The sequence below is a fragment of the Carcharodon carcharias genome, chromosome 15, assembly GCF_017639515.1.
Source record: "Carcharodon carcharias isolate sCarCar2 chromosome 15, sCarCar2.pri, whole genome shotgun sequence".
NCBI lineage: Eukaryota > Metazoa > Chordata > Chondrichthyes > Lamniformes > Lamnidae > Carcharodon > Carcharodon carcharias.
Window position 1 is genome coordinate 3,356,447 of NC_054481.1, and position 19,750 is coordinate 3,376,196.

At 40.6% G+C, this 19,750-nt stretch overlaps 1 protein-coding gene across 4 annotated transcripts in view; it reads left to right on the top strand.

Annotated features, from left to right (window-relative positions):
* Positions 1-19,750, top strand: part of smg1 (SMG1 nonsense mediated mRNA decay associated PI3K related kinase) — a 162,583-nt gene that overhangs the window by 1,364 nt on the left and 141,469 nt on the right. For 2 of the 4 annotated variants that reach the window (XM_041205851.1, XM_041205852.1), the window contains exon 1: positions 14,607-14,693. The exons of the other annotated variants lie outside the window; for them this stretch is intronic. The gene's annotated coding sequence lies outside the window, so the exon portion shown is untranslated. Of the gene's footprint in view, positions 1-14,606; positions 14,694-19,750 lie in introns of those variants that run through there. 4 annotated transcript variants of the gene reach the window in all.

Here is a 19,750-nt window from a genome sequence, read left to right on the forward strand (position 1 = left end):
GGAGAGATTAAATGTCAAAAGGAGATGATATTTGGGTTTTATCATTTTTTTAAAATCTTGCATAAATGTTGCCACATTTACCAGGCTAAAGTAGTGGCGCAAAAGGCTGAGGTGTGGAGACCCACTTTGAAAGTGAGATTGTGTCTGATTAACTTAAGTTTTGCTGATTGTCCCAGTTAAAACAATCGTATCAACCAAGTTGTGTTTAATGTTTTGATTTCCAACACCATGGTCAAGGTGCTATTCTTGGCTTTGTATCGCTTTTATCTGAGGCAGAAGAGCATCGGTTTTCAGAGGATGCCCCATTGAAACCAAAAACACTACCAGATAAAAAGGACAGATCTGGAATTTTTTAAAAAAATTCTCAAAGATTTCCCATTCTTCAAGTAGGGGGTTTACCTCTTTGTTTTAGTATGAATTCTGTACGTAGCATGAATGCTCTAAATGTGTGCGCTACTATAAATTGATAGTTCTAGCAGACCTCTTCGAGCTGGTATGGTCATCATTGTACTTACTTTGACAGTTGATGCCATAAAATGTGTGCACTCTGCTCTTTCCTTATCTTGAAGTCTGTAGCAGTTCACTTTTTAATTCCTGTTTTTCTTTCAAATACTGCCATTAATGGTCATTTTCATGTTGTGAAATATGAAATGCTTTAAAATATGAAACACTTTAATATATCTTTAATTTCTTTATATTGCCTTTTGGGAGCAATACAGATTATGGGTCCTTATTGATAATGGAGCTAAAAAAGTGTGCAAGAGGTTGCAGTGAGGAGCCTTGGAAGTAACTTACAGCATACCACATTGTTAGTTGGAATGATGGCATCTACCATTTAGTTGTTTCCTAACTACAACAGGGACTCTTAAGGTGACTTCTGACCTGGCAGTTTCCCATTGATCTCTGTCTTGCAGTCTTGCAACTGTATCCGTTACCATCCTTGACACCCCCCCCCCCGCAACCCTCTAACTTTGCCGCTCTCTAGTGACGTCATATTCATTGGACCACCTGCATTATTATACTTGGTCTGCTTCTACAGCCTCTGTTTTGTGCTCCTGTGCTTGGAATTTTTCATATTTTGCAGAGCTGGCTTTGCTATGTTCCTGCTGGATCCTGCTCCCATGCTGTTGAATGACCTCTGCTTTCTGCTCAGCTCCCTTGGTTGCTGATTCCTTATCTTCAGAACTCCTTTAGCTTTTGATGAACTGTTCGCTCAAACTCCTAATGCTGCTTATGTGCTGTGTGCTTCTCACCCCTATACAACTGTTCTTATCCAACTCCCTCATCAATGATCCTGTGGATGTAACATCAACCTCTGCTGGCTTGCTATAGTTCACTGCCCTGGGTTCTTTTGATTTACTCCCATTGCTCATTCCAATCTCAAGTCTGCTCTTGTATGCTGACAGCACCTGAGATCACCATGCATTTCCACTGGATCAATCAGCAGATGCTGGGAACATCACCACCTGCAAGTTCTCTTCCAAGTCATCCACCATTCTGACTTGGAACTATATTGCCATTCCTTTACTGTTGCTGGGTCAAAATCGTGGAATACCCTCCCTAACAGCACTCTGGTGTACCCACCCTACATGGACTGCAGTGGTTCAAGAAGGCTGTTCACCACCACCTTCTTAAGAGTAATTAGGCATGGGCAATAAATGATGGCCCACCAGTGACACCCACATTCCATGAAAGAATTTTTTTAAAAAATCGCTGCCCCCTCTCTATATTTCCTTCCATTATACCTGTTCAATCCTAGGCAAGGTCCTTGCTGTGTATGATCTTACTGTGGATGATTTGCATTGACAGCATGGCTTTGACTGAAACTTGGCTTGTGTGTTGTGGCACATTGCATGTTACTGAAGCCTCTCTGTCCAATTAGACATTCCACCACTTGTCCCTGTCAGTCATAGTGGCATTGTGGCCCAGAGAGGGGAGGGAACAAGGCATGTTGACATATAGATTGTGTAATCAGTAGTTTTATGAAGAAGCTGAGGGAAGTTATCTTGGGAAGAAATTTAGCATGGAACTTAGAGAGCATCAGTAAAGAACAGGAATTTCAGTGTGTTCCTGCCTCCCAGATTTGTGCCTAACTTTCCTGCAACTCTTAATCTAGACTGGCACTTCTGTGCACAACTGAAGGAGTGCTACATGTCGGAGATGTTATCTTTTGATTTCAGCATTAAACCCACCTGTCCTTGGTGCATGTAAAAGGTCCTATCACACTACTTGAAGAACAGCAGGATAATTCCCCTAATACCATGGCCAACTTCATATGATTGGGTAATTTACTTCACTGCTGTGTGTTACCTTGTGTGCAAATTGATAGCTGCCTTTCCTACATTACAACAGTGACTACACTTAAAGTACTGCATTGGCATCCTGAGGTAGTGAAATGCACTATGAAATTTAAAAAATTTGGTTCTGTCATTGCCACAGAATAGAAAAGGCCCTATTCAAAGTCATAAATTACATCCTTTTGTGATGCATTTCACTCCTTGACCTCTGTGCAGCCTTTGTGGTCAACTGCAGTCTCCCCCTCAATTGCCTTCTGTCCAGTTTAATGCACAGCCCACACTTGATTCTACCCTTACTTATCCAATGATAGCCAGATTATCTCCAGCAATGGCCTCTTTTTCAATCTCTGTGTTTTTACCTCTGAAGTCCTTAAATAATGTTCTTTAGCTTCCTTCCTTCCTTCCTTTTCTTCATCTACATGCTATCCCTAATTGACATCATTAAAAGACATGGCTTAATCAGTTTCCACATTTATGCTGATTAAAAGCCAGCTTTTCCTACCCACCATCCTTTCTCACACCTTCACTTTTTTGACGTCTCTCTGACATTCAGTTTTGAATGATCGACAGCTTCCTCCAGTTAAACATGGATAAGACAGATGCCATTGACCTCGGTACCCACCATAAACTCAGGATCCTTGCTGCTGACTCTATTCCTATTCTCTGCCACTTTCTCTATTTAAATCGGATTGTCCCCAATCTTGGTTTTCTATTCATCAGTGAATTAAGTCTCTGACTCCAGTTCTTCCACGATGAAGATTCTGAACCTGCACCTTTATCATCACTCGGGTCTGCCCGTTCCTCCAACTATCAGCTTCTGAAACATCCATTTGTGCCTTTGTCACCTCTAGATTTCACAATGCCTATGCTCTCCTTACTGGCCTCATCCTCTATACTCCATAAACTTTAGCTCATGCAAAACTCAGCTGCCTTTTTCCTGTCATGGCTTACTTTCCCATCAGTCTTGTGCTTGCTGACTTGCATGGCTCCTGCACCCCCAACACTTTGAATTTCAAAATTCTAACTCTTGTGGTTGTTTCGCTTAATGGCCTTGCCCCTCCATATCCCTAACCTGCTCCAATGCTACAATCCCCTTAATTCACTGTTCCTTAGCCTCCAGCCCCCCTCACCCTATCAATGATGACTGTGTCCCATGCCTAGTTATCTAGGTTCTGCATTCTGGGAATAGTTCCCTAAATCCTTGCGTCTCTCCACATCGCTCTCTTTCTTAAAGGTGTTTTGTAAAACCTGCCTTTTTGGTTGTTGCTCCTTCTTTGGCCCAGTGTCTGTTTTTAGTCTGTCACCTTTAAAGATGTGTTATAAATGCAAGTTTTTGTAGTGCCTCCCTTGAAAGCAATAAGCCCAATTTGTGTCACATTATCACCTTGCCACATTTTTTTGATCATCTTCTGCTGTGACCACTATTATGGTAATACTGGCTTTATGGTAGGAGTGTCAGGGTTCACCGTTCCATGATTGACTAAGTGATTATTCTTGTTAATTTTCGCAATCAGTGGTTGATCCCAAGCTGCAAAATTCTTTTCCAGCCAAGGACCATTAAAACACCCTTAATCTTCAGTTATCGGTAATTGTTTAGATTGCTGTTGATTATGTTTGGTCTTGGAGGTTGTAAAACAATTTGATTAAAGCTGCCCTGTTCTTTGATTTTCTGCATTAAAATTAAAATTGCTGTTGTGCAAAACTGAGTTCCAATATTCATTGAAAAAAGAAATGTGATACGTTTTGGAAAATAATTTGACGATTTCCACACTACAGCATGGATTTATTTTAACTTATGTTTTCTTGAACCTTGAGATTTATAAGATCATTTGAGAAGCCTGTACTTTTCAAGAAAAATTGATGGAGATTGGATTTAGTTCCGATCAGAGATGGGAAGCAGGTCTTGATCTTTGCTCACTCAGCCTTTGTTTAACATAGCTCTAGTATTTCATTGGGTTTCAGTGCTGACCATTGGATTTATTTTCACCAATATGATAAACCCAATAGTCACGAGCAACCCAGGTGAAATATCAGAGCCATGTTAAACAAAAGTGGGGTTTACTTGCTTAAAGGCAGAGCAAACATCAGCATTTCTGCTTTCAAACTCTGATTAGAATTAGTTACTCCAGCAGAATTTTCTGTTTTCAAGAATGGTAGTGAGTGGCAGAGCACACCATTTTTAGAAAAAAAATATATAAATGAACTGGAGTCAAACAGGAAATCCCATGTCTGATAGTTTGTTTTAGCCTGTGTTCCTGGGAGAAAAGATTACTTTAAAATCTACAGAAGTAAAGCTACTGACTATAATTTCAGTAATGGCCGATGAGAATTTCAACTTCAGCATTATTTTACCACACTTTCGAACCACGTGTATACTAATTTTAATCCATTCTTTGCTAATTCTCTTTTTTAAATAATAGGTTGAGGTGATGTAACTTAAGACTAGTGTAGAACTCAAAAATCAATTGCCAATTGCCCACTCTAGAACTAAGGTAGCCTTTGAAGACGGACTTAAGCTCAATGCCTTATGCCCACAGACTCTTGTTATTGGTTTGGTTTTTATATTTGAGGCAAGAGGTACCAAGTTTATACAAATGTCATGTCGAAAGTAGTTTTGTTTCGGACAGGTTGTAGTACTGAGGATTAACTATTACTAATGTTTGATGCAGGATAATGCTTTTTAAAAACATAAAAAATGCAGCAGGGAGCTTTTCAGCTTATCAGTGATTAAGTCCAGCATACTTTTCATGAAGGCCTTGTCCTTGAAGATATGAATTTCTAAGATTAACTTAATAAAATTATTGAAGTTTTTTAATAAATTCTGATTTTGCTTAGGGATCCCTGAGTAGCTTGATTCATCTAGTGTTATTAACTCTGATTCTCTATTGCACCATGTCCAGTAGTGTAAGCTTAATATTAATTTCTATGGGCTTCAGGTTATTCAGTACAGATTTTTCTCTTTTTCATATGTGAAATTGTTTTCTTGTCAATTTTTTTCATTCTTTCATGGGTTGTGAACATTGCTGGCATGAGCCGTCTATTGTTGTCTAGCCCTAATTGCCCTTGAGAAGGTGGTGGTGGGGAGCCATTTCTTGAACTGTTGCAGTCCATCTGATGTGGGTACTCCCACAGTGCGGTTAGGAAAGGAGTTCCAGGATTTTGATCGACAGTAAAGGAACAGTGATATAGTTCCAATCAGGATGGCGAGTGGCTTGGAGGGAACTTGCAGTTGGTGGTGTTCTCATGCGTCTGCTGCCTTCCTTTTTCCAGGTGTTCGAGGTCATGGGTTTGGAAGGTGTAGTCGAAGGAGCTTTGGTGAGTTGCTGCAGTGCATCTTGTAGATAGTGCACACTGTTGCAACTGTGCATGGAGGGGGTGAATGTATAAGTAGATAGAAGGCTGCTGATCAAGCGGATTGCTTTTTTTCTGGAATGGTTTTGAGCTTCGAGAGTTTTTGGAGCTGCACTCATCTAGGCAAGTGAAGAGTGTTCCATCACATTCCTGACTTGTAGATGGTGGACAGGCTTTGGGGAGTCAGGAGGTGAGTTACTCACATCAGAATTCCCAGCCTCTGACCTGCTCTTGTAGCCACAGGATGTATATAGCTGGTACAATTCAGTTTCTGGTCAATGGTTAATTAAGGAAAGCCAGTATGCATTATTAACGGAAAATTGTGTTTATCTAACAGGCTGGAGTTTTTTGAGGAGGTAACGGAGGGTCATTGCTGTTGATATGGTGCACATGGAGTTCCTAAAGGCACTTGATACAGTGCCACACAACAGACTTGTGAACAAAGTTATAGCTCCTGGAATAAAAGGGAAAGTAGCAATATGGTTATGAAATTGTCTGAATGGCAGGAAACAGAGTAATGGTTAATGGAAGTTTTTCAGACTGGAGGAAGATTTATAGTGGAGTTCCCTAGTAGTCAGTGTTGCTCTTCCTTACTCTTCCTAATATATATTAATGACCTAGTGTTCAGGGCACAGTTTCAAAATTTGCAGATGATACAAAACTTGGAAGCATTGTGAGCTGCAAAGAGGATGGTGTGCAACTTCAAAAGAACATAGATAAGTTGGTGGAATGGTGGACAAGGGGCAGGTGAAGTGTAATGTGGAGAAATATGACTTCATTTTGGTAGGAAGAATATGGCGAGACAATATTTTAAAAAGGGTACAATTCTAATGGGGGCGCAGGAGCAGAGGGATCTGGGTGTATATATATTAAATCATTGAAGTTGGCAGAACAGTTTGATAGGGCAGTTAATGAAGCATACAGTATCCTGGGTGTTATTAATAGAGATGTAGAGGACAAGGAGGTTATGTTGGACTTGTGTAAGACGCTAGTAAGACACCAGGTGGTGTATTGCATCCGGTTCTGGGTGCCACACCTGAGGAAGGATGTAAAGGCATTGGAGAGAGTGCAGAAAAGATTTAAGAGAATGGTTCCAGGGATGAGGAACTTCAGTTACATAGATTGGAGAAGTTCAGACCCTGTTCCTTAGATTGGCAAAAGGAGCAAAAGCGAAAAACATTTTCACACAGTGAGTGGTTAAGGCCTGGAATGTACTGCTTGAGAGTGTGGTGAAGGCAGGTTCAATGGAGACATTCAAAAGGAAATTAGACTTATCTAAAAAGGAAGAATGTGCAGCGTTTTGGGGAGGGAGAATGGAACTAGGCAAATTGCTCATTCAGAGAGCTGGCGCAGACATGGGCCAAAAGGCCTACTTCTGCACTGTAACGATTCTGTCAGTGATAAGCCCCAGGATGTTAGTGGGGGATTCAGAGGTGATAATGCCTTTGAACGTCAAAAGGAGTTGGTTAGATTTTCTTACATTGATGGTCGTTGCCTGATACTTGGGTAGCATGGATGTTACTTACCACTTATCAGCCTAAGCCTGAATTGTCTTGCTGCCTATAGACGTGGACTGCTTCAGTATCTGAGGAGCCGTGAATGGTACTGATCGTAGCACAGTCGTCAGTGAACATCCCCACTTCTGACCTTATGGAGAGACGGATGTTGGTGAAGCAGCTGAAGATGATTGGGCCTAGGAGACAACCCTGAGGAACTGCTGCAGTGATGTCTTGGAACTGAGATGATTGACCTCCAAAAACCACAACCATCTTCCTTTATGCTAGGTATGACTCCAACAAGTGGAGTGTTTTCCGCCCGATTCCCACTGACCAGTTTTGCTAGGGCTCCTTGACATCTCACTTGGTCCAATGTTGCCTTGATGGCAAGGGCAGTCACTCTCACTTCCCCTCTGGATTCAGCTCTTTTATCCAAATTTGGACCAAGGTTGCCATGAGGTCAGGAGCCGAATGGTCCTGGTGAAACCCAAGCTGAACATAAGTGAGCATGTTATTGCTGTCTAAGCGCTGCTTGATAAGCACTGTTGATGATCACTTTGCTGATGATCAAAAGGCTGATGGGCCAATAATTGGCTGATTTAGATTTGTCCTTTTTGTGGATAGGACAAACCTGGACAATTTTCCACATTGCCCGGTAGATGTCAGTGGTGTAGCTCTGCTGGAACAGCTTGGCTAGGGGTGCGGATAGTTCTGGGTATCTATCTTTTTTTAAAACAAAACCCAACTCTAATTTAGAGATTAACAGGGTGAGATTGCTGCAGGTAGAAATCTCCAATTGTGTACCCATTTTGCTGATTTTCAACTTGCAGAATGAAATGTATAATTATTTGGGTCCCATCCAATTAATCACAAGATTATCAATTTGAAATTTGGGTGATTGTTTCATGGTGAAGAATAGATTATTTATTATTCTGCTTCAGAATGCCAAGGTTACAAGAGGGCTGTTACTTAGGATAGGTTTTCCTGGTGATCTGGTAGATCTCCATCTTCTCTGTCAAAGATACCACTCACAAAGGTTATGCATTTACAAATTGATTTTGCCTAGTGTTGGGAAATGTCCATTTTAAGAAAGCAAAAGCAAAGCACTACTCAATCTCCAAAGAATTCTAGGTTGCCCAGGAATGATTTGTTTTTAACATTCTCAGAATGCTCTGAATGGATGTTATCTAGAATGCATGTTCATAGAATGCATCCATCTCCATGGCAACTGTTAGACTTTTACTGTTTTTTGAAAACAAAAAGCTGAACATTAAGAATGCAAACATTTTATTAACGTGACATTAAGCCCAAACAAGACTTTGTCCTTATGCATTCCTTTAAGTCGCAAAAACGAGTTCTGAAAGTGCTGCGATTACAATGGCCTGATTACCTCTGGAGATTACTGGATGCCTGTTAGTGAACATAACGGCAGTAACCAGTCACATGTTTCAGAGAGCGTGAACGATAAAGTTGTTAACCACCCCCAAGATTAATTGACTAAAAACAACATGAATAGTTGGAGAACAGTCTGTTTTTGAAAATGGTTTTGAACAAATATCACTGAGAACTGGTAGCCTCTTTAATTATTTTTGCAACCAGCATTTAAGCCCACTTGTTTTATAGGTTTTAGCGTTTTAAACAAAAATCACTGGAGAGAAAATTGGAAGTCAAAAACCCTCTTTTTAAAAAAAATTGCTTTTATCTTGAACATTGCTATAACTTAAAAAGAACAGAAAAAGATTTAAAATAAGTCAAGTCAAGCCAAGTGACATCTACAGTTATTTGCGACGTTTATGAACACCATTTTTAAAGGCAGAAAATGCTGGAAAGCTCAGCTGGTCTGGCAGCATCTGTGGAGAGAAAAACAAGAGTTAATGTTTCGTGTCTGCATGACTTTTTAGCAATTTTAAAGGTTTCACCATCAGATTGTCACTTAAGTCCGAGATGTATATTTTTTAATTTAAATAAATAAATTTGACAAACTCATGTTTATTGTGGCTTACCCACTAACTTTGCACTATGGTGGTACATTTAATATTGGCGATTGTGTAGGGGAGCAGTTGCAATTTTGCTTTAGTAAACAATGCCTTGGTGTGTGACCTGAGTTGGCCTTCAATTGATGACTTCAGTATTAAGGGGGCCATCAGTTTGGCAACCATCGGTGCACTGCTGTCCTTTCTACAATCATAAGCAGGAACGTTTATTGGCATTTGCAGGAGTATAAAGGATAGAAGTCCTCCTGATGGTCCAATTAAAGAAAATCAAGATTGTACCACCTCAGTTTCTGTCCCTGTTGAAAATGGATGCACACTACATTGGTGACCTCAGAATGATGCCTATAGAAAGCAGTGTGTTTGTTAATCTCCAAATATGATTTTTGGTAAGAAAACCGTGGGAAATTTCAGGATTTTTTTTCTCAAATTCAGAAGGAAGTCAATTTTTTAGTAATGCATTAGTAAAGAAAATACAGAATGCATTGGAGGTAATTGAGTTAAAAACTGATTTAAATGGTCACACTTATCTTGGATGCCTTGTAGGTCATGACTTTGGTCAATTAGCATGTCCAATGAGCAAAGTATTCAACTGAAGGACAGGGCTGGGCATTTAGAGAGAGGAGGTAGTGTGGTGGTTACGTTACTAGAAGAGCAGTCTAGAAAATGAGAGTTCAAATTCCACCATGGCAGTTTGAGAATGAGATTTTGGTTTTAAAAAGAAATCTGTTGTCAGTAAATGTTATCATGAAGCTGTCTGAGTATCAAATGGTAAAAATGTAAACTGGTTTATTAATTTCCTTTGGGGAAGAAAATCTTCCATTGCAGCGAAAACATAGTAGTGAACTATAGATTTCTGTCATGTTTCTCGTCATCTGATATTTCATTTTGTAACGTTCCAGACATTGTACATGAAGCTCCATGTGTAACTTGCTCACAAGGTGAATTGTGACCAATTTTTTCAATGCCGCATTTCTTTGCCATAAACAATCGGAGGTTAACTTGTTTGCACATTACCTGGTGCTATTAAATTTTGATTTCAGACCCATAAACGACAGTGAAATAACTTTCTAAATATCTTTTGACATTTAGAAATGTCAGATGTTGTCATGGCATTTGTTTACATGGAATTATGCAGGATATATGGCACACAAACAGGCCATGCCAGTGTTGATGCTCCACTGGAGCCGCCTTCTGTTTTTTTCCTCATCCAAATCGATCATCATAACCCTCTACTCCCTTTCCCTCATCTGCTTGTCTAGCTTCCCCTTAAATGTTTATTCACTTGAACCTCGCGCTTCGGTAGCGAGTTCCATGTTCTCACCACTCTTTGGGAAGTAAAGTTTCTTATTGGACTTCTTGGTGACTATCGTATATTGATGGTTTCTAGTTATGCTCTTCCTCACTAGAGAAACATTGTCATTTTATCCACTCTTGTCAAAACCTTTTCTAATGCTTAACCTTTTATAATTTTAAAGACTTCCATTAGGTTACTCCTCAACCTTTTTTGGAAAGAGAAAATATCCATCTTGTAAATTCTTAACACAAATGTAAGGGTATACCTATCAGGAATCACCCTTGTAAATCTTCTCTGCAGCCCCCTCAGTGCCACTATATCCTTTTTTATGACTTGGTGACCAGAACTGCATGCTGTATTGTTAATTAACTAAGGTTCTCTACTTTTCAATTCTATTCTTCTAGAAACAAAGTGTAATGTATAGTTTGCTTTTATTATAGGCTTGCTAACCTGTGATGTAATTCTTCGTGGTTGGTGTATTGGTATTCTGATATCCTTTGTTCCTCTAACCCACCTAGACTTGTACTTTCCAAGTAATAAACGACCTCCCTATTCTTCCACCAAAATAAACTACCTCACATTTATCTATGTTGCTTCATTTGCCAATCATTCAGCCATTCTCAAAGTGTATTAATGTCCTCCTATAATTTGTTGCTGTCTCTCTTAGTATTGACTATCCTCTCTAATTTGGTGTCATCCGCAAATTTAGAAATTGTTTTTGATTCCAAAACCAAATTCTTAATGAAAACTTTGAACAACAATGGTCCCAGCATTGTGGAAGGATACTTCCCATCTCTGCCACTCTGAATAACTATCCTTTACTCCTGCTCTCTGCTTTCTGTCTTGAAACCAGCTGTCACTTGTCCCCTGGCACATTCTTTGACCTGATTCATTAGTCTATTATGGGGCGCCTGATTGAAGGCCTTTTCAAAATCCAGATAAATTGCAACTACCGAATTACCATTGTCTACCTTCACTTCTACTCAATTACCTTCTCAAAAAATTCCATAAGTTTGGTCCAGCAACAATTTCTCTCTTGAAATCCATGCTGACTATTCATTATTTTGTTTTGTTTTTAGATGTTCTATTCTCTCCTTCACTAGGGATTCTGTTATTTTTCCTACCACTGATGTTAAGCTGACTAGTCCATAATTCCTTGAACATGCTGAAACATAGCTATCTGGCACTCTGGTGCTATACCTTTTAGTAACGAATTATAAAAATGCGTAGTAATACTTCCCGGCAGGTCTTGTGCCGCAGTTAGCACCCGTACTCTGGGCCAGAAGTTCCGGCCTTAAGTTCCACTTCAGGACTTGATGGCCTGGGAAGATGAGTTCATAACGTGGCCAAGCAGGTTGATTGTCGGCCTGTAAATCCTTCCAATACACCTGATGGCAGGTGGTAAGAACAGGAGAGTTAACCAAACTGCAGAAGGTGACAGCCATCCACTGCAGTACTTTAAGTGTAATCATGGACCAATCCAGTGAAAGTCCATGGCCACCAATGTCCTCTTAGGACTTGGTACCTCGAGGAGGAGGAGTAATACCCTTGCTATCTCTTCCCTATATTCTTTTAAATACAGCCCATCCAGGCCAGTGGCTTTAACCTGAGTTTACGTTTATTACTCATTCCTCATTCAATACCATGTCTCTCTGGTAAATATCCAAATGTAATAATTGTATAACATTTCTGCCATCTGTCTAACATTACATATGTTATTATCCTGTCTTCCCCTTAATTGTCCTATTTCCATCATAGCCAACCTGTTTTTATTATTGTGCCTGTAAATATTTTACTATTTTGTTTTAATGTCCCTTGTTAATTTAATGTCTCAGTTCCTCTTTGCCTTCCTAATAGTTTTTTTGACTTCTCTCCTAATCTGTTGTCTCCTCTCTTATCCTGCATTCCTCTGCTGTCTGCATACTTAATGTCTCTTCCCTAACCCTCAGTTATCCCCTTATGCCTCAATGGAGTTCCACTAATGTTTAGTTTTTTTTAAAGGAATACATCCTGCAAGCTGAACACGTTTAAAATTTTCCCATTACTTGCCAGTATTGTTGCCCATTTTTTTTCTTCCCAAGTTATATTTTGAGCCCCTCAAAATCCATCTTTCTCCAATTTGTTAATCTGGTTTTCATGAGACACATGCCCTTCTGTCAGCGTCTTAAAGTGTATTATAATATGCCACTATTTATCTGTATGTGTCCTTACCTTTAATTTTCTTATCTCCTCTGCTTGCTGCAAAGACAGAATTGCACATTGCTAAAAATACTTGGAAGGGCTTGTTAGATGCTTTCAGACAATGCCATATGCTTTTTGGATTGTTTCTTGAACAAGTTGCCAACTAGAGGTGATTAATTTTGTTCCATTCATATGTAATGACTTATGTAAAATCTGTGTCACAATGAGAGGATACTGTAATTCCACATTTCTTTATGAAACCAGACAGCTGACCTTCCATGTGAGTGCTCTTAAGTTTCTGTGACTTTCTTTTTAGGCATCACTTTTTTAACTTCCCCACACACAAGATAGTTTTCAACAGGGTGGTTCATGGAAGTGATCTTGTGGAAGAGGCTTCATCACAATGGCTTTGAATTTAGTGGAATGGAATGGCTGATGTGCATCGGGAAGTTGCTTCGTTGGGGTTGATGTTGAATATGTAGTTTTGTGCTTCTGGGTGGTCATGCCGCTCGCAACCTGGGTGATTGACATAATGCTCAGGTGGGGGTGGGGGTAACATTGCAATGGACAAGGTGCATGAGACTGTGAGGAAATGGTTCCGAGGGGCCCCAGTGGTACTCTGGCGAATGGCTGGCAGTGTGTAGGTGATGTAGCTGGATAAATTCACTCTGAAGCAGGAAGCAAAAAAAGTACATGTACATTGATGGGTTTGTGCAGTTGTAGGTTTGCTGCTTATGGAGTTGGATACAGCTGAAGATGGCTAAAATGGGTGTGGTGTGAGGTGAGCAGGTTGGATAATGCGGCATTTGTGGGAGGGGGTGCCATGCGTAGCAGGCCCATCACTTGACAGTGACTTCACTGTGGGGCACAAGAATTGGGCGTTGACATTCAGGCTGATGTCTATTATTAGCAATCCACTGTTGCTAGCTTATTGGACTGCTTACCTGATATCTGGTACTAGGTGAACAGATTTCCTCCAATTAAAGCATGGGGAGGATTGATGCCATTGTTTATGGTCCAAGCTTCAAACTCCGTTCCCTAACGACGGACTCCACCCCCCCTTCTCCCTGGCAACAGTCCGCCATTACGCCACTCCGTTTGCAACATTGGTGTCACGTTTGACCCCGAGATGAGCCTCTGACCTCGTCTGTGCTCCCTTGAAGACCGCCCGCTTCCACATCCGTAAGATCGCCCGCCTTCACCAATCTCAGCTCATCTGTTGAAACGCTTGTCCTGTAGCTTCGTCACCTCTGGACTCGAATATTCCAAAGCGCTCCTGGCCAGCCCCCCCACATTCCACCCTCTGGAAACTTGAGCTCATCCAAAACTCTACCGCCGTGTGTTCTAACTCACAGCAAGTGCTGTTCCCCAATCACCCTTGCTCTTGCTGACCTACACTGGCTCCTGGGCAATGATCTTGATTTTTAAAATTCTCGTTGTTTTTGAATCCCTCCACGTCCTTCTCCCTCCCTACCTCTGCAATCTCCTCAAAGCCCACAAGCCGCCTAGATATGCGCGCTCCTCTAATTCTGACCAATTGTGCATTCCCAGTCATAAGGGTCATGAGGACTCGAAACGTCAACTCTTCTCTTCTCCGCCGATGCTGCCAGACCTGCTGAGTTTTTCCAGGTAATTCTGCTTTTGTTTATAATTTCTCCACCATTGGTGGCCGTGCCTTCGGTTTCCCAGGCCACAAACTCTGGAATTCCCTCCCTACACCCCTCTAACTTGCATTGCTCCTTTAAGACACTTCTTAAAACCTACCACTTTAGCCAAGCTTTTGGTCATCTGACCTAATATTGCCTTTGGCAGCTCGGTGTTAAACTTTGTTTTATAATGTTCCTATGCAGCACCTTGGGACGTTTCATTACCTTAAAGGTGCTACATAAATTATTGTTGATTCTTCATTGAATGTCAACTTTTGTTTGACAGTCATTTTGGCATCTGTTTTCAGAAGTACTGATGGCACAAAAATAACAAAGAATAGGGATAGGCTGGTGTAAAAGAGAAGCAAGAAAGAACTCAATTTTCAACGTTCAAGGAAAAGGACCAGACTTTAGGTTATGCAACAGTAAAATGAGTGAGTAGTAAGCAAATTAAGCAAAGAGACTGAAAAGAAACCGATTACTTAAACAAAATATACGTGAAAGAAAAACAACATGGCAACTGGGACTCTGAAATCTTTCCAGGAAACTCTGAAGTTTTTTACTTGGTGCACAGCCACCAAGAGCCTAAGTGTAATTACAGTGTGACAAATTTAAACAGTTAGACATTGATTGTGGCACAGGAAGTTCTGACTAAAGGAAACAACAGGAAATATGAGCAGATGTAATACATTATATATTAAATGCACAAGGTGGACCACAACATTTTACAAGTAGGTGCTTCTGAAATGAATATTTTATTTTTAAACCTCCTAATACTACATGTGGAAACCACTTTTTGCCACCTATACAGATTGTCATGTTGCTGCAAGCATTTGGTGGCTGTCCTGTTTCACAATTTCCTAATCAATTGTTCTCAGAAAAGACTGACATGAGTATTGTTAAGATGTCTTTTTGAAGTAAAATCTCAAAGCATTTAGATTCTGGGGACTACATGATAAGTTGTGAATTCAAAGTTGGGCAACAGGTGCTTAATAAGTCAATTGGAAGTCGTTTCCCCCCCCCCCCCCCCCGAGAGCTGTGGACAGACACCAAGGGAGGCAGCCTAGGCTTTGGAAGCAGGACTTTACAGCTAATAGAATAGTAAATAATCTCAGCAAGGGTTTAGGGTGGGAAAGAAAGCAGCAAACCCAGAAACTCATTTAGAAAAGAGTGGGAAGGGTGGGGCTGCTTAATTCTCCGAGCAGAAGTTCGCATCGCCACAATCAACAATTTTCTTGTATCTTTGTGGGCCTCTTGTTTTATGCCACTAATGCCTCTTTTTTGGTCACTTGTAGGCCTTGAAGAAGGGTCTCATTGGGAGGAGGGGGGTGGGGTGGTGGGGGGGAAAGAGACACTAAATAATCAGCACTTCAGTAACCAAGGGCAAGGCCTAGAATGAGTATGTTCAGGCAGTGTTTTAGGTCACTGCCACACCACCTGCAAGAAGGTTTTTCTCCACCTTGACCTACTGTTCGTTTTGCTGCCATGACGCAGCAGATAACGTGTGCCAGGTGGACCAAATCCACAAGGGAAACCTGGCCACGCTATCACCACGGTTTTGCAATTGGTATTTATTATGAGAAGTTTTGTGCACTGAATTCAGAAGTAATGAGTCCACTAACACCTTTAGAGATTTTAAAAACTAAATTAAAACATTTATTAACAAAAGAAAATATTTCAAGCACAAAAGATTACACTTACTTAATATTATAACAAATCCCAAAATCCCAAATTACCTGACTCTCAACTGCAGACCCTCTTTAAGGTAACAGTCCAAAATAGATTTTAAATATAAATAGGCAATCCAGAAAGTTTACCACTGTACCCACTCGATATTGGAATTCCAAAGGCTTTCCTCCACCTTTGATTACTGGGTACAGACTTCTGCAAAAGTGGCTGGAGGCTTCCCCAAGGCTGTTTTAAATGGCCCTTTTAGATCTTACATGACCCCACCCCTACATAGTCTTCCATCCCTCTTTATTTTTGTTTTCTTTCTCTCTAATCTGTAAATTCCATTGTTCAACATGTCTTTGGAAATGCACTTTTCCCTTAATATAAAAGTCTTTCATGTCAATATGGTCAGTACCTTTGGGAAAAATAAACATACTTCTTGGCCTTGCTGATCTTGTTAGTGGTAAACATCCTATTATCCCTTTGAAACCTAAACAATCCCTTCACTTATATAGCGTTTGGAAAAATGAGAGGTGATCTCATTGAAGCATATAAAATTCTTACAGGGTTCGATATGGCAGATGTAGGAAGGATGTTTACCCTGGCTGAGGGGGTCTAAAACCAGGGGACACAGTCTCAGAATAGAGATAGGCCATTTAAGACTGAGATGAGGAGGAATGTCTTCACTGAGGATGGTGAATCTTTGGAATTCTCTGCCCAAGAGGGCTGTGAAGGGTCAGTAATTGAGTATATTCAAGACACACATCAATAGATTTCTAGATATTAAAGATATGCAAGATTATGGAGATAATGTGGAAAATGGCGTTGAGGTTGAAGATCAGCCATGATCTAGTTGAATGGCGGAGCAGGCTCGAGTGGACCAAATGGCCATTCCTATTTCCTATGCTCCTACAAACAGCAAGCCTTGGTGCATATGGTTAATGGTGAGACTTCCTGTTTGAAATATTGTTCTGGGAAGTGTAAGTGTACTTGCATTTCTGGGAGTGGTAGTTTGCTAACCTGATCAATGTCTTGATGAAATTGATACAATGATGATTATGGGAAACTTCATGCTTAAGTCCTACACCTCAGAATCACAGGCTGTAACAATTGTTGGAATATTTTAAGTACACACGTACAAGTAGGTATATAAATAAATTTTGGGTGTCCTTATTTCCAAAGCCATGAAAAAAACAAGATGGCAGCTGAGGGATTTTCAGCATTTTTGGAGAGAGTTAATTGTTTTTGCTTTTGCTCCTTGCTGTTGGGTACCTCCTTGGTTGGTAGTTTTTGATCCCACTTGTGATCTCATTGATAAGTTCTCGATCTGCTCAGTTGTGATTAGTTGTTCTTTCATGGGTTGCTGTCATTGTCATTAGTCCTTCAAAACGAGGATGATGTTTGCCAGGCTTCATGATTTGTGCCCTCAGTTGACTTAGGCCTATTCTAGAGCCACAGGTCTTTGGATAGATAAGACAAGAATTATACTGAGGAAGGGGGTTCTCAAGCTAGGGCTCTGCTCTCTCTCCCTGCCACTTTTGTCACTTCTGAGCAGAGTTTATCCGGTTAGTTTCGAACTGTGTTACAGCCTGTTGGATATGGTGCTGCCACATAATACACTTAGTGGCAAGTTCTTCCCATGCACCAATGTCAACTTGCCCCCTTTTGACTGAGGCCTTCAGAGTATCCTGAAAACATTTCTTGTGAACTCCTTGAGATCAGGTGCCATTCTTAAGTTGTGGGCTCAATTCAGGTCTGGGGAGAGAAAGTTGCTATGCTATAAACTGTGAAGGTCCAGTGTTGACTCTTTCATTGCTTAAATGGGTGCTTCTAAAGCCTGGGAGAAGTTCAGTGAAAGAGTCCATGTGCATGTCTATCTGTCTCTAATGTTATACTTATGACTGCTTTTCAAAATGGTTAACAACATCTTAACTAACCTTTTTAGAGGAATTTTGTTCTTTTTCTATGGCTATGTTATGGCACAGCCGATGGTAAGTGCTCAGTTGTTTGAATCCCAAAGAGAAACTTGAAACAACTGCCACAGCTTGTTTTGCAGTTTGTATAAATTTTGAGATGTATGCCTTTAATTCAGTAGTAATAAGACCACCGAGTCTTAAAGGTTTCTTACTAAACTAGATTAAACATTTATTAATAAGAGAAATAACTTTTTAAACGCATACATAGATCTACAAATTACTACTATGATAACTTCTCTAATCAATGTAACTCCCAGTTTCGTTAAGGCAACAGTAAAACGCACAGATTTTAAAAGACCCTGGCAAAAAAACATGATACCCTGAATAAGTTGAATTCAAAGTGAGTTCTCTTAACTTCTGTCCCTGGAGGAAGCAGTTTGGTACATAAAGGCTGCAGGCTTGACACCCTGGTCCACTCCTCCATCACCCCCTACTCCTCAACCCCCACCTTCGGCACCTCCCCATGCAAACACAAAATATGCAACACCTGCCCCTTCACTTCCTCTTTCCTCACCGTCCAAGGGCCCAAACACTCCTTTCAAGTGAAGCAGCATTTCACTCGTATTTCTCCCAAATTAGTCTACTGCATTCGTTGCTCCCAATGCGGTTTCCTCTACATTGGAGAGACCAAACGCAGACTGGGCGACCGCTTTGCAGAACACCTTCAGTCTGTCCGCAAGAATGACCCAGACCTCCCTGTCGCTTGCAATTTTAACACTCCACCCTGCTCTCTTGCCCACATGTCTGTCCTTGGCTTGCTGCATTGTTCCAGTGAAGCTCGACGCAAACTGGAGGAACAGCACCTCATCTTCTGACTAGGCACCTTATAGCCTTCTGGACTGAATATTGAGTTCAACAACTTTAGATCTTGAACTCCCACCCCCTTTCTGTTTCTTCCCTCTCCCTTTTGTTTTTTCCAATAATTTATGTAGATTTTTCTTTTCCCACCTATTTCCATTATTTTTAAATGTACTCCACCCATGGTTTATTTCACCCCACCCCCACTAGAGCTACCTTGCTCATCCTGCTCTCCAGTCTTAATTAGCACATTCTTTTAGATAATGTCACCACCTTCAACACCTCTTTGTTCTTTTGTCTGTGACATCTTTTGGTTATCTGCTCCTAACACTGCTTGCTTGTCCCAACAACACCCCCCCCCCCCCTTCTTCCCCCCCAAACCAGTTTATATTTCACCCCTTTCCTATTTCTACTTAGTTCTGTTGAAGGGTCATGAGGACTCGAAACGTCTACTTTGTTCTTCTCCGACGATGCTGCCAGACCTGCTGAGTTTTTCCAGGTATTTCTGTTTTTGTTTAGGCTTTTCACACTTGTTGAACCTTAAACTGCCTCCCACGCAAACAGTCATCTCACCTTTTACACATATTTTCCTCTTTGAATGCAAATTCCCATTGTTTCACTGTCTTTGGACTTTAGCTTCCTGATAAAAATCTCTCATAGCACTAGGTTTTACCAGTAATCTTTGGGGAAAATAAACACACACTTTCTAAACTTCACCTAGCTAAGTGACATGCTTCACTCACTTTTGAAAACAATCTAGTTTGGTTTACTTAAAAATGCAGATGTTCCTTTGACACCTATGTTTCTAAACTTCCCCATGATTACCTAATTAACATTTCCAACCTAACTTCTCTTATATCAGAGAACCTGGACTAGCTGCCTCTATTTCAATTAAGTCTCTTACATACACAGACACACCCCACTATTACTCTTTTACAATAAATTCCAATAACGTTATGGAAATTATTATACCTTCCTGACATCCCCCCTCTTTATTGAAAAATGAACTGTCGTAATTTAAAAAGACAGCTTCATTTTTATTAACC